We start from the raw sequence: 14,724 nt of genomic DNA, 5'->3' as shown, positions 1-14,724 counted from the left end.
TGTACCATTGAACTGTACACTTGAAACCTATATGATCTTATTAGCCAATGTTGCTCCAATATATTCAATTAAAACAAGTGGCTGAGAACAGGGCATTACACCAAGAACAGGATCCGTTTATTCATCTGGACCTACTGCCCAGGTTGCTCATCCATGGAGCTGGTTCTTTTTGCAATAACTCTTGGGTCAGGGTGATGACACTGGCAGTGGTTAGGGATTAAGTGTTAGGTTTTGAAGGTATACCAGTCAGGATTTCTTTATAATGTATATAGGGGAAAGAAGAAACAAGCATAGACAGGTTTTGTCTTAAGCAGCTAAAAGTATGAAATAGCTCTCATCTGAGGTAAAGAATATGGGAAAGAAAAAAATTGGCTTAAGAGTTTTGTTTGTGTTACTGTCCTCATTATTGCAATTTCATAAAAGACGTTGTTTCTGAATTATAACTTTTTATATCTCTTATCTTTATCATTTTTCACATATTAAAGTTATTTAATTTAAAAAATGATGGCAGACATTTTGTTTTTACTTAGAAAATAAACCTATAACTTTTCAGACTATTCCTTTTTGGAGTTTAAATTAGTTTCAGTAGTTATTAAAGAAAATATATTTATAATTATCATCTAAATATGTACATGTGCTTTTACATTATATCATGTGCATTCTTGAATTTGATTCTACTATCAGTGTCTTTAAGATTTACAATCACCTTATCCACTTGAGAGCACTTTTGATGAATCACAATAAATATTGATCTTCAGTTAAAATAATCTCTAATGTTTTGAAATTAGACGTATGATTAAATGACTTATAGATCCCCTTTTAACCTTCATTCCAACTTTTCAAGTGATTACATGATAATCAAGTTTTGGAAATTAAAACAATAACTTATAAACAACATAATGTATTTTTAGAGAGAAATTGATAAGACCGCCTATGTAATAAGCTTATTATTTTTTAAAGATCCATCTATTAACCTTAAAATGTATACATTCTGGAACCACTAAGTGAACTTCTCCAAAGCTAACTATGTGTCTTAACACTATTCCTTTCTTAAGTTACTGGACAGGGAGCCTGGCCGTGAGCGGTTCTGCCTAGGGCCAGCCAGTCATGTGTGGGTTCTTGACTTTGTACAGGGACAGTGGAACAAAGAAGCAACAGGAGAGAGCCAGGCTGGGATGCTTTAGCTCAATGAGAAAAGAGGGCCTTGGAGACAGGTTCGGGGAGTTACCCCTGGACGAGCTGCCTCTGCCCATTGTTGCCTGGTCGCAAGTCTCATGGAGTCCCTTAAGGTTGAGGAGATACATACCTGAGGGTGAAGAAGAGGGAAAAGGGAATGGTGCAAGCATACTCCCCAGAGGGAGAGCTCTCCCTGGTATCTATGTCTTGAAGATTTTATCTCTCTCTTGCAAGCAGGAATTTTAGAGGAGGTCTCAGGGGAGGGTTTCAACAAAATATTAATTAGTTTCCCAGGTGTGCCCTTTCAGGGTCGTGGTCTCTACTGATTGGTCAGCACCAGGCATGTGGTCATTGCAGCTGATCCTGGCTTTGACCACATAGTTTTGTTGCTTTTCTGGGTCTGGAGCTGAAATGCAACTAAGGCCTAGATATTATCTCTAGGGAGGTGACCTTCCGTATCTGGCTGCAAATTGCTCAGGCAGTTTGTTCAGCTCTCTGTCTCAGTTCCCTCACTGTACTTGCCAAGGATTTTTCCTCTCTTCTTACTATCCTGCCTCACTTATGTTGACTTTTTGTTCGCTAATTTAAAACGTTCTGAGGACACAAATGTCAAGTATATTGCTTATAATTGCATTCATACTTGTTATTAAATTCAATTAATAAGTATACTCTAAATATATATGAAAATGAAAGCATGCATTCAGGCTTTAATTTTTGTGCTAATCTTTTGCTTATTTTCCAATCAATGCTGAAAAAAGCTTTAAGATGCTCTTCAGCGTCGTCGACTCTGGAGGTCAACAAGGACAGCAAGAACAGAGAGCTGATAAAATGGAGGGTATGAGGCAGAGCGATTATTTCCTGTGTATGATTTGCAGAAAGATCTTGTTATCTCAAAACTCAACAAGATTACAAAGGTTATTTTTCAAGGTAGGAGATGCGTCAAGAAAACTACTCAATCATACTGTCAAATATTTGTGTAGCTGAAAGCAGAATTTATATTAGAAAATATGTTTCTTGTCTATATCTGATAAAATGGAGAATTTAAAATTGATAATTAAATTTGTGTTTCCTAAATTTGATGAAGCCAAACAACTGAGGATTCTGAAAAGCTCTTTTGACTAAGATGTGTAATCATTTTGAAAAAGATTGAAGTAAAGAAAGAACGAACATACCACTCCACAGAAACTATAACAGAATTAAGAGTTAATATCATGTTTTTATTATTTCAATTTCTAATTAAAATTTTAATTAATTATTAATAGCATGGGTCTACCATAGATACATATTTCTAATTGTAAAATATATAATTGCTGCTATAAGGTATTTACCCAAACCTAAAAGATTTTTAAAATATTTGGGAATTTTTACAATGTAATAGTATATGTGTATGTGTTTTAAAAGAGAAAGGCATGAAAAATGTTGACATATTAATAGCGCTGTAAGCCACTCTGAATTTCAAATAAGGGCTTCTCATAGTACTGTTTCAAGTAAAAATTCAATCTTTATTTGCCTTTTTTTTAAGACTCTGCTTCTAAACTGTTGCAAAAAATAAAGCTATAAGGAGTAATTTATTGATGAATATTAGTAGTGAAAAGTATGAAAATTAAAAGCAAGAAAGGGCACTTATTTATCTTTCATTTTTGTAGAACAAATTTTTTGACTGACCTATCTAATTTTTTTTTCTTTGAAAGTATAATTTCTGCATCACATGCAAAATTACAGATACTAATTATATGTATGAATTAAATATTTTAAAGGAGTATATTAACTAATAAATTACTACCATTTGATAATATTTATAATTTATATAGATTCATATTCAATCAATAAGTTCATGCTATCTAAAATTTTATAACAGATTTTAATATTAAAATTATACATATTTCATAATTGTGTGTACACACATAGTCCATAATATCAGTAGACACCCCAAACTCTAATTTGAAAATAAGAAACTATTCCAAGATTCAATGTTTCAATAAATTACTGATATTAATGTTTTATTTGTCTGTGGTATTTCTGTATTTTTACCTCCATTGCAACGTAATGCTCTTCATGCTCACAATGCAAGGCTCTGGCTGCCAGGCAGCTCCACTGTATTACATTTGGTCAATTTGCTTTCCTGACTCCACTGTGTCTCACTGAATAATATTCACATATGTCTTAGAAAGACATGGTAAATAAATAAAAACCAACTAAGAAGAGTAAGGGGCAATTAAAGTAGTACAATGAGGACATAGAAAGAGGTTCACATTGAGAAACTAAAGTGAAAGATTGAGGAAGGATTTATGTAAACAATATCTAAAGAATTATAATAAAGCCATTATCCACCTAGTCATTCAAATGCCATATATTCAATAGTCCATGACCCTTTGAAATCTTTATCAAATAGAATGCATGGTACTATTTTTATTTTTTCATTATCCCCCCTTTTCTCTTTAAATATGATTTGTTTCTGTTTTATCTTATACTGGAGGCCCGGTGCACAAAAATTTGTGCACTCGGTGGGTGGGGGTCGGTCCCTCAGCCCGGCCTGTGCCCTCTTGCAGTCTGGGATCCCTCAGGGTAAGTCCACCTGCTGGTTTAGGCCCACTCCCCGGGGGATTGGGCCTAAGCTGGCAATCAGACATCACTCTGGCAGCCCGGGAGCCCTCAGGGGATGTCCACTTGCCAGCGGGGAGCAGGCCTAAGCTGCAGTAGTAAATCCTTAGTGCTGCTGAGGAAGCAGGAGAAGCTCCCGCCACCACTGCTGTGCTGGCAGCCATCAGTCTGGCTTGTGGCTGAGCAGAGCTCCCCCTGTGGGAACACACTGACCACCACGGGGGAGCTCCTGCATTGAGCATCTGCCCCCTGGTGGTCAGTGTGTGTCATAGTGACCAGTCATTCCCAGTCTTTCAGCTGTTAGGGTCAATTTGCATATTACCCTTTTATTGTATAGTATTATGCTATTTTCATAGACCCATGATGGTTTTATTACTATATAATATGTAGTACAGAATGTTATTTTTATATGAGTAAAATGTTGCATGTTACCATTTATTTTGTCTGTAAAGTCTAAATTGAGCATGTAATGTGTGCACACCTTAACAAACCACATACCCAAAATATATTGACTTCAAATAACACTATTTAATTGCTCATGATAGGGTGGGTCAGACACTTGAGCTGGGCTTAAATGAGGGGTTTAGTAGAGGGTTTCACTTGGAGTGCTCATGTGGTAGCAGTCATAAAAGGGCTTGATATGTCCCCTGTGTCTTCATTCACTTGTGTGGTTACTGGGAACTGCATTCGTACTATGGTTCCTCAATTCTCATTTATGTAATTTCTCATCTTTCAGTGACATGACTTTATTTTTTTTCTTTGTGCAAGGGATTTCAATAATTTAGTAGATATAAGACTATTCAGAGAGAAACCAAGATGGCGGCATAGGTAAACACCTGAGTTTGCTGCCTCGAACAACCACTTCAAAAATACAACTAAAAGACCGAACGGACATCACCCAGAACCACAGGAAGGCTGGCTGAGGAGAGACTCTTCAACCAGAAGGAAAAACAACAGCATTACGAGGCTTAGAGGAGGCGCAGTGTGGAAAATTTAAAGGTACGGTGGTGCAGCGGTGCGCGCGCAAAGCAGGCTGGTGGCTGAGGGCGCGGTTGTCGTTTTCAATCAGGAGTGAGTCTCAGACTCTGGGCTACAGATCCGGGCGAGTCTCTAGGGACCCAGACTCAAACGGGAGAAGCGGGACTGTCTGGCTACGGTCCCTCCGAGGTTTGCAGCGGTTGTGGGGACAGAGAGGCAGAGCCCCTGGAGACGGACTGAGAGCAGCCATAGCTGCTCCCTCCCCCTGCCCTGTTGAGCCCGCCCTGCCCAGGCCCTGCGCAGAGCCATTTGCCGATCGCCTCAGGCAAAGGCTGGACTAGCGCCTCCCCAGAGGACTGAAGTTTTCCACCCAGCTGATTCCTACAGCCAGTCGGCCTGGTGGTCAAATCCCTCTAGTGTTAACTACAACAATTAAGGCTTGGCTAGAACAAGACTGCGCACAAAGACCACAAGGGGGTGCACCAAGAAAGCATAAAAGATGTGGAGACAAAAAAACATGACAGAAATGGAGGATATGGAGCTAAGAATCGCAATTTTGAGGGCTTGCTATAAACTTGTGCAGAGCCTCATGAAAACTAATGAGACCCTCGATGCTACGATAAAGAAATTAGAAAGTAAGCATACACGGACTGAAATAAAGAATATTATACCCAATAGCAGACCAGAGGAGCACAAGAATCAAACCAAAGATTTGACAAAAAACACCCAACTGGAAAAGCAAAATGAAAAAAGAATCCGAAAGTGTGAAGATAGTGTAAGGAGCCTCTGGGACAGTTTCAAGCGTACCAACATCAGAATAATAGGGGTGCCAGAAGATGAAAGACAGCAAGATATTGAAAACCTATTTCAAGAAATAATGGCAGAAAACTTCCCCCACCTGGTGAAAGAAATGGACTTACAGGTCCAAGAAGCGCAGAGAACCCCAAACAAAAGGAATCCAAAGAGGACCACACCAAGACACATCATCATTAAAATGCCAAGAGCAAAAGACAAAGAGAGAATCTTAAAAGCAGCAAGAGAAAGAGACTCAATTACCTACAAGGGAATACCCATACGACTGTCAGCTGATTTCTCAACAGAAACTTTGCAGGCCAGAAGGGAATGGCAAGAAATATTCAAAGTGCTGAATACCAAGAACCTACAACCAAGATTACTTTATCCAGCAAAGCTATCATTCAGAATTGAAGGTCAGATAAAGAGCTTCACAGACAAGGAAAAGCTAAAGGAGTTCATCACCACTAAACCAGTATTACACGAAATACTGAAAGGTAGCCTTTAAGAAGAGGAAGAAGAAAAAGGTAAAGATACAAATTGACAACAACAAACATGCATCTATCAACAAGTGAATCTAAGAATCAAGTGAATAAATAATCTGATGTACAGAACGAACTGGTGATTATAAGGAATCAGGGACATAGTAAGGGAATGGACTGACTATTCTTGGGGGGGAAAGGGGAATGGGAGATTCGGGAAGAGACTGGACAAAAATCGTGCACCTATGGATGAGGACAGTGGGTGGGGAGTGAGGGCGGAGGGTGGGGCGGGAACTGGAAGGAGGAGGGGGGGAAGAGGAACAAATGTAATCTGAACAATAAAAATTTAATAAAAAAAAAAAGACTATTCAGATTTTCTGTTTAGTGTTGTGTCAATTTTGTTAATTTGTATTTTTCAATGAATTTGTCCATTTCATATAAGCTGAAACTAAGTTGTGGCCTTCTTAATTGGTTCTATTGTCTGCTTTATATTTTATTTATTTCTGCTCTATAACACATATTTAAAAATTAATCAACATGCTTCTAAATAAAAAGAAATCACACAGGAATTTAAAAATTTGGGTGGAAAATGAAAAATGCAACATTGAAATTTGTGGGATGTAGCTACAGCAGTGTTTATATGGAAACATAACTTTATATGCTTCTATGGGAAAATAAGAAATGACAAATTAATGAACTAAAAACTTCACTTTGAGAATCTATAAAAAGAGAAACAAAGCAAACCAAGACTGAAAAAAAAAAAGAAATACTAAAGGTAAGAGCAGACATGACTTTATACAGTGGTCTCATGGCAGTGTTTCAAGAGGAAAAGAAAAAAGTTAATCTGAACTCTCAAAATGTCATCTGTATACCATTCCATTGGTCAAGTGAAGTCATACCTCCTGCTCAGATTCAATGGACCTTACTTTTTGATAGGAAGGTGACAAAGATGTTGCCAACAATCATGTAGACAGGGATAGGAGAAATTATTGAGGCAGCAACAACAAAATCAACCCCGGTACCTATCAAAAAGAATATAGATAGCTAACTTAGCTACAGAGACAGCATTTCATTTTATTCTGGTAAGCATAGTACATGAGGTGGGGGAGCATAACTTAGATGAATACAGCAATGAAGAAAGAGTGTATTTTTTTACTGTATTTTAAAATTTAATATCTTATTCCCAACTTATTTAAATATATTTTTAAAAACAGAGCAGAATATTTTCTCAGTCAAAGGAACTTTTATATCATTTTTTTAGTGCAAATAGAGACAGAAAACAATATTAAGGCATTGATACATAATTTAAATATAGTATAACAGTTTGAATATGAGGTAAATTAATTGAATAAGAATGACATGATTTTTAGCAACTTTTATATCTTCTATTGTGATGTAGGTCTTTATTGCTAGAGAAATAGCTAGTTTATATTGATTTGCCCATAATGAATTCATACTAGGAAAGGGAGACAAAAAGAAGCCATGCATGTGAGAAAGGGAATGAGAGAGACAAGATAACTTCTAGTGTAGAGCAATAAAAGATGTTTTATTTTGTTTTTACTTTAGTATTTCAGTGATCACCTCCTTGCCCTACTTGCAAGAATTTATGATCATCACAGTAGTTGTAGAATCTTATTTATTTGCAAAGGCCTATGTGGACAAGGAGTTTACATATCCCCCTTGATAATCTTTTTAGGGTCTTGTATGAATTTCTGTCAAGCGTATCGTCCTGTTGTCCAATCTAAATCACTCCTGCTGTGATTTAAACATATTTCCGTGTCTTCTGCTCTCAGTGGATATGAGGAGCAGCTGGTTATAATACTCCTTTGTGTACTTGAAGGTGACAGTTTTAAAAGGCACTCATTTAATCTCAGAACAAAACTTATAAATCTTGGACTATTTCCTTTATAAGTTGGTTGAAGGTTTTTAAGTGATTGTATGCCATATAAATTATTAGCATGTTAGCATAACAATAGACCAACAAAGTAGAAACAGTTTTTATATGTATGTCTCTCCTTGTTCACTGCTTTATATGTGTTGATAACTTTTGAAATGAGCACCGTTAGGCATTTGTTTTGTTGTGGCTTTTTTCATCCCATGTGGATCACAGTTAGTATATTGAGTGTTTGAAGTTGTGTGAAAATTGGAATGTGAAAAGAAAATTGGAATGCGAGTGTATGCAAAATCTTTGACTGTAACTAAAAAAATCCCTGAGAAAGTTTTATGAGCTTAATGTGTTTTATGATATCACCTTGATTCTTGATTTTTAAATTTGAGCTGAGAAAACATGGAAATTTAGTGTTTTAGGAGTTGGTTGAATGATCTATAAAAACTATTGTATTTCAAAATAAAATTAGATAAATAATTGTTCGTAGACAGAGAAGATGTGATTGGAAGAGAACAAGGTTTTGCCTGGTGATATCTGGCATAGTAAGCCTTGGGAAAGACCAAATGTATGAGTCTCAAATATCTCTTCTCTATAATACAAAATATTTAATAAGCATCCCAGATTAAATGCTAATTATTTTATTAATGTTAGCATCATGAAGGATTTTCCCCAGCATAGTCTATTGATACTTTCAGCATAAAGAATTTAGTATTTAATTTCATCATTTGTCAGGCATGAAGTAATTGCAGATCAAAAGGGAATGCATGGCCCTAACCGGTTTGGGTTGGTGGATAGAGCGTCGGCCTGCAGACTGGGGGGTCCCAGGTTCGATTCCAGTCAAGGGCATGTACCTTGGTTGCGGGCACAACCCCAGTGGGGTGTGTGCAGGAGGAAGCTGATCGATGTTTCTCTCTCATATATGTTTCTAACTCTCTACCCCTCTCCTTTCCTCTCTGTAAAAAATCAATAAAATATATTTTAAAAAAAGGAATGCATGAAACATGATTGGCACACTCAGGTAGAGCGAATCTCCTAAGGTTATTGTTAAATATCCTTCCCATACTTTTTTTAGCTGTGTCCTCTATTATCATGTGGTGAGCTCTTCTATCTTTAGATCTCCCAAATACCGTCGGACACTCAAGTCAATCATTATAAATCTGTCCGTGTTCTACTGATACACAGAAACCACCACAGAATTCAGTGGTTTTATATTATTGCTCATCTATCCGTAGGTCAGCTTGATATCAGCTGATCTACCCTGGGCTAAGCTGAGCAGTCTGTTCATCTTGGGAAGACTTGCTCATGAATCTACTAGCCAGTCAGAGGCCAAGTAAATCTGTCTTGTGCTGAATCACAAACCGAAGGGGACATATTCTTACAGAGATGGGCGAGCTGCCAGAGGGCAACAGAAACAGATGAGGCCTCTTTTAGGCCTCAAGTCAAAATCAGAACACTGTCACTTCTACCCATATATCACTGCTCAGTACAGGTCAATCGACCAAGCCTGAAGTTAAGGTTCAAGTTTGTACACTGGCTCTTATCCAAAATCATGGCTATCTGGAAGGGTGAGAAATTAGGGTCACCATATAGACCTCAATCTGTTCAAGTTCCCTATTTTCTCCTTTTCTCCAAAGTTTCTTCTTTCTCCACGCAGTAGAGGATAAAAAATAGGAAATTACTAAAAGGGTTTCCTCATTATTAAAAGTAAAATAAAAATATTTATTTCTCTCTCTGTCTTAATTTAGTTCTGTAATATAGATTAGAATAATTCCTTCTTTAAACATATTTGAAAAATTTCCCTGTGGACCTTATTGAGCTAGGACTTCCTTTTGTAGAGGGTACAATTCTACATTAATTATCTGAACTATTTTGATATTTTTAAAAAATTAAATCTTCTTATATAAGAATATTATACATGGGTGATATATATGCTCATACATACATACATATACATACAAATACTTGTATATCACACATGTACATAAATATCCTATATAATAAAAGGGTAATATGCAAGTTGACTTTAAGGGCAGAATGACTGGGAACGATTGTTTGCTATGACTCGCACTGACCAGCAGGGAGCAGACGCTCAACGCAGGAGCTGCCCCCTGGTGGTCAGTGTGCTTACACGGAGTGTGCCACTCAGCCAGAAGCTGACTCATGGCTGGCCAGTGCAGCGGTGGTGGTGGGAGCCTCTCCCACCTCTACGGCAGCCCTAAGGATGTTTGACTAACAGCTTAGGCCCAGGGGCTCCCAGGCTGCCAGAAGGATGTCTGACTGCCAGCTTAGGCCTGTTCCCCCGGGGAGCAAGCCTAAGCCGGCAGTTGGACATTTACTAGTTGATTTATGTATTTATTTTTTAAATTGGTTTCAGATGCACAGCTTAGTGAAATTTATTTTTAAAGGGTTTTATAGTATGTTATATTGTGATTACATAAAATTCCCGATATAGGAAAATTATTGGTCAAATATCAGGAGATAAACACATTTTAGTGCCAAGCCACGATTAATAGATCAATTCATTCATTTTATTTTCAATGAATGAAAGAGTCAAACTTCAAATACAAACACCAGTTAGATTCTGATTTTGAACTTTCATGTGCTACAACATATATCAAATAAATATGTTATATTAAAACAAACAATAGTGGATATCTGCATGGCTTATTATATATTATCTAATATCTGCATAGCTTTCTCAGCCTTTTGAATATAAGGAAGACCTTATGACAGTTAATTTTATGTGTCAACTTGACTGGATAATAAGTTGCCCACATATCTGGTTAAACATGATTTCTGGGTGTGTCTCTGAGGGTGTTTCCAGAAGAGAGTAGCATTTGAATAGGTAGACTGAGTTAAGTAGTTTACCCTCCACAATGTGGATGGGCATCATCCAATCTCTTGAGGACCTGAATAGGACATAATATACACCCAGGTAAAGAAATCACCCATCATGTATACTCTGAATGGCTAATTTCTGGGACAGTAATTTCTCATTATAAATTAACAAATGTCCTTTGTTATTACATATCAGTATCATGGGAATGGAAATATGCTTCTGAGAGAAGGATACATGAGGTACAAAGTCAGGATTTTGAACTTGATCACGTTGACCAACCCAAGTCCATTGCAAATTCTCCATAGTGCTGCAACTAGAAAATGTCTTGCATGAGTCTATTAACCTTCTCTCCCCCACCCCCAGTGGAGGGGTTAGGTATGGCAGTACTATTTTGCCAAGTGTAATTTCTATAATGTTCAGACTTCACATTACTTTTTCCTCAGAATGTGTACTTACATTTATTCTTCAGTAAAAATATATGTGTTTCATGAGTATGACAACTTAAATTAATCCCACTTGTTTTCCTCTATGAATTTGGAGAATTTTGTAAGTTAGGAAACAAAAGCATTCTTAAACTTATACTTACTTCAGCAATAGGTATTTCACTTTACTTTTTCACAAAAACAATGGAAAAATTTGAAGTGTATTGAAGTGGCGAAGGACTGAATGAGAACCACTGATATTTATATACAGCTAAATGAAACTTTCCATAGAACTGTCGTCTAAAAGTCATCATGCCATAAAATACATCTCAATAGAAATTAAGAATCTAAGAATACTGAGGTGAACTTTATTGTGGAGGTGTAGGTTGTGATAGGGAGTGATCTTTTCACACACATTCTTTTAATAGTGTTGCAAATATGTTAAGAATACATGCAAAAGCCAAAATTATTTTGTTAGAATAGAGCTATTATAGGCAGCTTCATTTTTAAACTATCTTTATTTTCTTATATTTTTAAACTTAAACTTTAGAAAAAAAGAAAGTGCCTACATTTCATAAATGACTTAAAATCACTGGGTGACGTGAGGTTTACATCAAGATGGGAAAAGTTATTTTTTCTTGAATTTTTCCTTAAAAACATTTTAGAGGGAGCCATGGGAACAATGCCTGTCATTACCACTCACCATGTTTTAGGAGAAAGGAGAAATGAGCACAAATCTGTCCCTTAGGCAAGAGTAAGCTTGTGACTTCTCTGACTCAGAGAAACAAAGGAGCCATGGATCAATTTCCTAACTATGGTACAAAGTCCTGGACTCTAAGGAGATGCTTACAGATTGCTTTAACTTTGTTTGTAAAGGTCTGCTTCATTCCAAAATATATAGAGGATACATCTGTAATAATCATGTAATTTTTATGGGTCATTCTTCCTGTGCCAGTTCTAAAGTTTTGATAGTCCCCTAGTTTCCAACCCTATGGCCTTAATGACAAAACTCCCAGATTGTACACATATGAGAAATACTGGCTATACTCATACATAGAAAAAAAAGAAAAGAAAACATAAGGTCATGCAGAACTTGCATAAAATTAATCAGGTAAGGATGCAGATCAGTAACAGTATGCTTTTATCTACTTACTTTTCCATGTAAACATTAGAAATAATTAGAGGTACCAAACCAACTAGAAATATTTATATCAAATTTTAAAAGATCTTTGTTCTTAGTTAGACTAAGATATTGCCCCCCCCCCCCCACCTCCCGCCAGTCATTCTACAGACGTAAAATTCTCACCTCTCAGTCCATTGTAATCAGCCTGAAAATGTTACTTTGAATTTATTTGACTTCTAGTTTATGGAGATACCATTCTACCATTGTGTGTGTGTGTGTGTGTTTTAGGTGTCTCTGTGGCATTTGTGTCTTTTACTTTGTGTTTGAAGCATATGGAGAGTTAAATAAGAATGGTCAGAGTTATCCATATTACAAGAAGTATATTTTTTATAAGTATATTTGTTTGTATTTTGTGAATCATATTTGTTCAGGTACTTTGCTGCCTAATTATAGATACTCTATTTTTTTTTTACCTATATCACCTTCTATATTTTTAAGGTCTTAATACTTTTAACATCCTCCACTGATTTGAGGGGTTTCTTCATCATCAGAAAATACCCAATCAAGTAACTGGCCCATAATTACAAAGATGAAGATGTCCTTCAAGAAATCCTTGCACATTCAATAACCATCTCTGTTAAATACGACAGTGTGTTCAGTGGCTTTAAAATGCTACAAAACCACTATTTATTTAATCACAATACATGATAAGTAATGACTATGCTCACATTTTATATTTAAATATAGAAAATGTTTGATACCCTTATATAGCAAGGAAGTTTCATTCATTCCTTATTCTTAATCAATATTCTAAGCATATATATATATTATATATATTACACAAGGAAAAAATTAACAGTAATTTTAATCATCCCTGGTGTTAAATATTGGAATTTATGGGGATTAATGGATCTGTTCTTTTACTTGCTAAATAAAACGTATCCCCTTAGATGATAGTTACCATTTCTTAATCAAGAATCCACTAAAGTGCCATCTAAATGTACATAATTTATTTCCTTTATATTATTGGGCTGGGAATTTTGCCAATGAATAAAACATCTCATTCTGAGGCAAAATGGAAACTAATATTTTAAATCTTAGTGAGAAATATCATTCTTTTAACTTCCTTTAATAATAAATTGATATTATAATGAAGAGCAAATCAGGGTAGTACCTAATCTGACTTTTAGTAAGGATGCTAGCTAAAATCTAAAATGATTGTTTCTAAATGAAAGTATAGAAATTTTAGTGATAGAGCAGAAATATGCATATTTATGCATACAATGCATCTATTTATTGATGGATATGTTATACGTATGTGCATATATATACATATATATATATATATATAATTGTTGCTGTTCTTATCCTTTTCTTATATGAAATAATTCATCTTGCTCCTAGCCATAGTTGTCATAACTGAAGATAAATATATTCCTAGTGTTTTGAATGACAAAAGATGTTAGGAGGTTCATAAGGGAAGAGCTTTTAAGCCAGGGAGTATGTACCAGATGACAACACTGTACAGTTTAATGAAACAAAACCAAAAAAAATAGTTCAGTGTTTTTTATTTTTTGTATTTACATCATAAAATGTTTCTTTGAAAAAAAACTGTGAAGTTTTTAGAAAGTCTTTTCTTACAAGAAAAAACTCTAACACTTTCAGTAAACCTGGTTGCCAGAACTCCTTAGTGGACATGGAAAGTGGACATGATGACTGTCTTCACTTTGCCTTGTCCTGGTTACGGTTAATTTGTAGGCCTTGTAAGTCACTCCATACACCATTTTTATACATATCATTGCACTAACTTGGTTGATATTTCAAATAGAAATGATAATTAAAAGCACATGATATGGAATTATTACATTAAAAACACATTTGAATAATTTTTATTATGATTAAAGTGTTTAATTCAAAAATTCTTTATTCTTTATTAAGATTTACAGCCCTACCTGGTTTGGCTCAGTGGATAGAGCATTGGTCTGTGGACTCATGGGTCCTAGTTTTGATTCCAGTCAAGGGCACATACCAGGGATGTGGGCTCAATCCCCAGTAGGGGGTGTGTAGGAGGCAACCAATCAATGATTCTCTCTCATCATTGATGTTTCTATCTCTCCCTCTTCCTTCTTCTCTGAAATCAATAAAAATTTATATTAAAAAAAGATTTACAATAATTTTGATGCATGTCCTTTCTTACCATGTGTCCAGAAAATAAAAGTGATTCTGGAGTGTGGTATCACACCGTGTTGATTTCCCAATATTTTCCAACATCAGTCATATCAGTGATATGGTTATTTCTCTATCTGCTTTTGTCTTTTTCGTCATTGGATTCAGGACTTTCATGTGGAGAGGTGCAAACTTTGGGGAAGTTTAAAATTTTTAAAGTATTGTAATGCAGTATTTTCTATAATACTATCTTTCTT

Source organism: Myotis yumanensis, unplaced genomic scaffold, assembly GCF_028538775.1.
Source record: "Myotis yumanensis isolate MYYU_CA2020_CCGP unplaced genomic scaffold, mMyoYum1.0.hap1 SCAF_4, whole genome shotgun sequence".
In the NCBI taxonomy this organism is placed as follows: Eukaryota; Metazoa; Chordata; class Mammalia; order Chiroptera; family Vespertilionidae; genus Myotis; species Myotis yumanensis.
The sequence above is the reverse complement of the archived record's forward strand: the minus strand, read 5'-3'. Positions refer to the sequence as shown.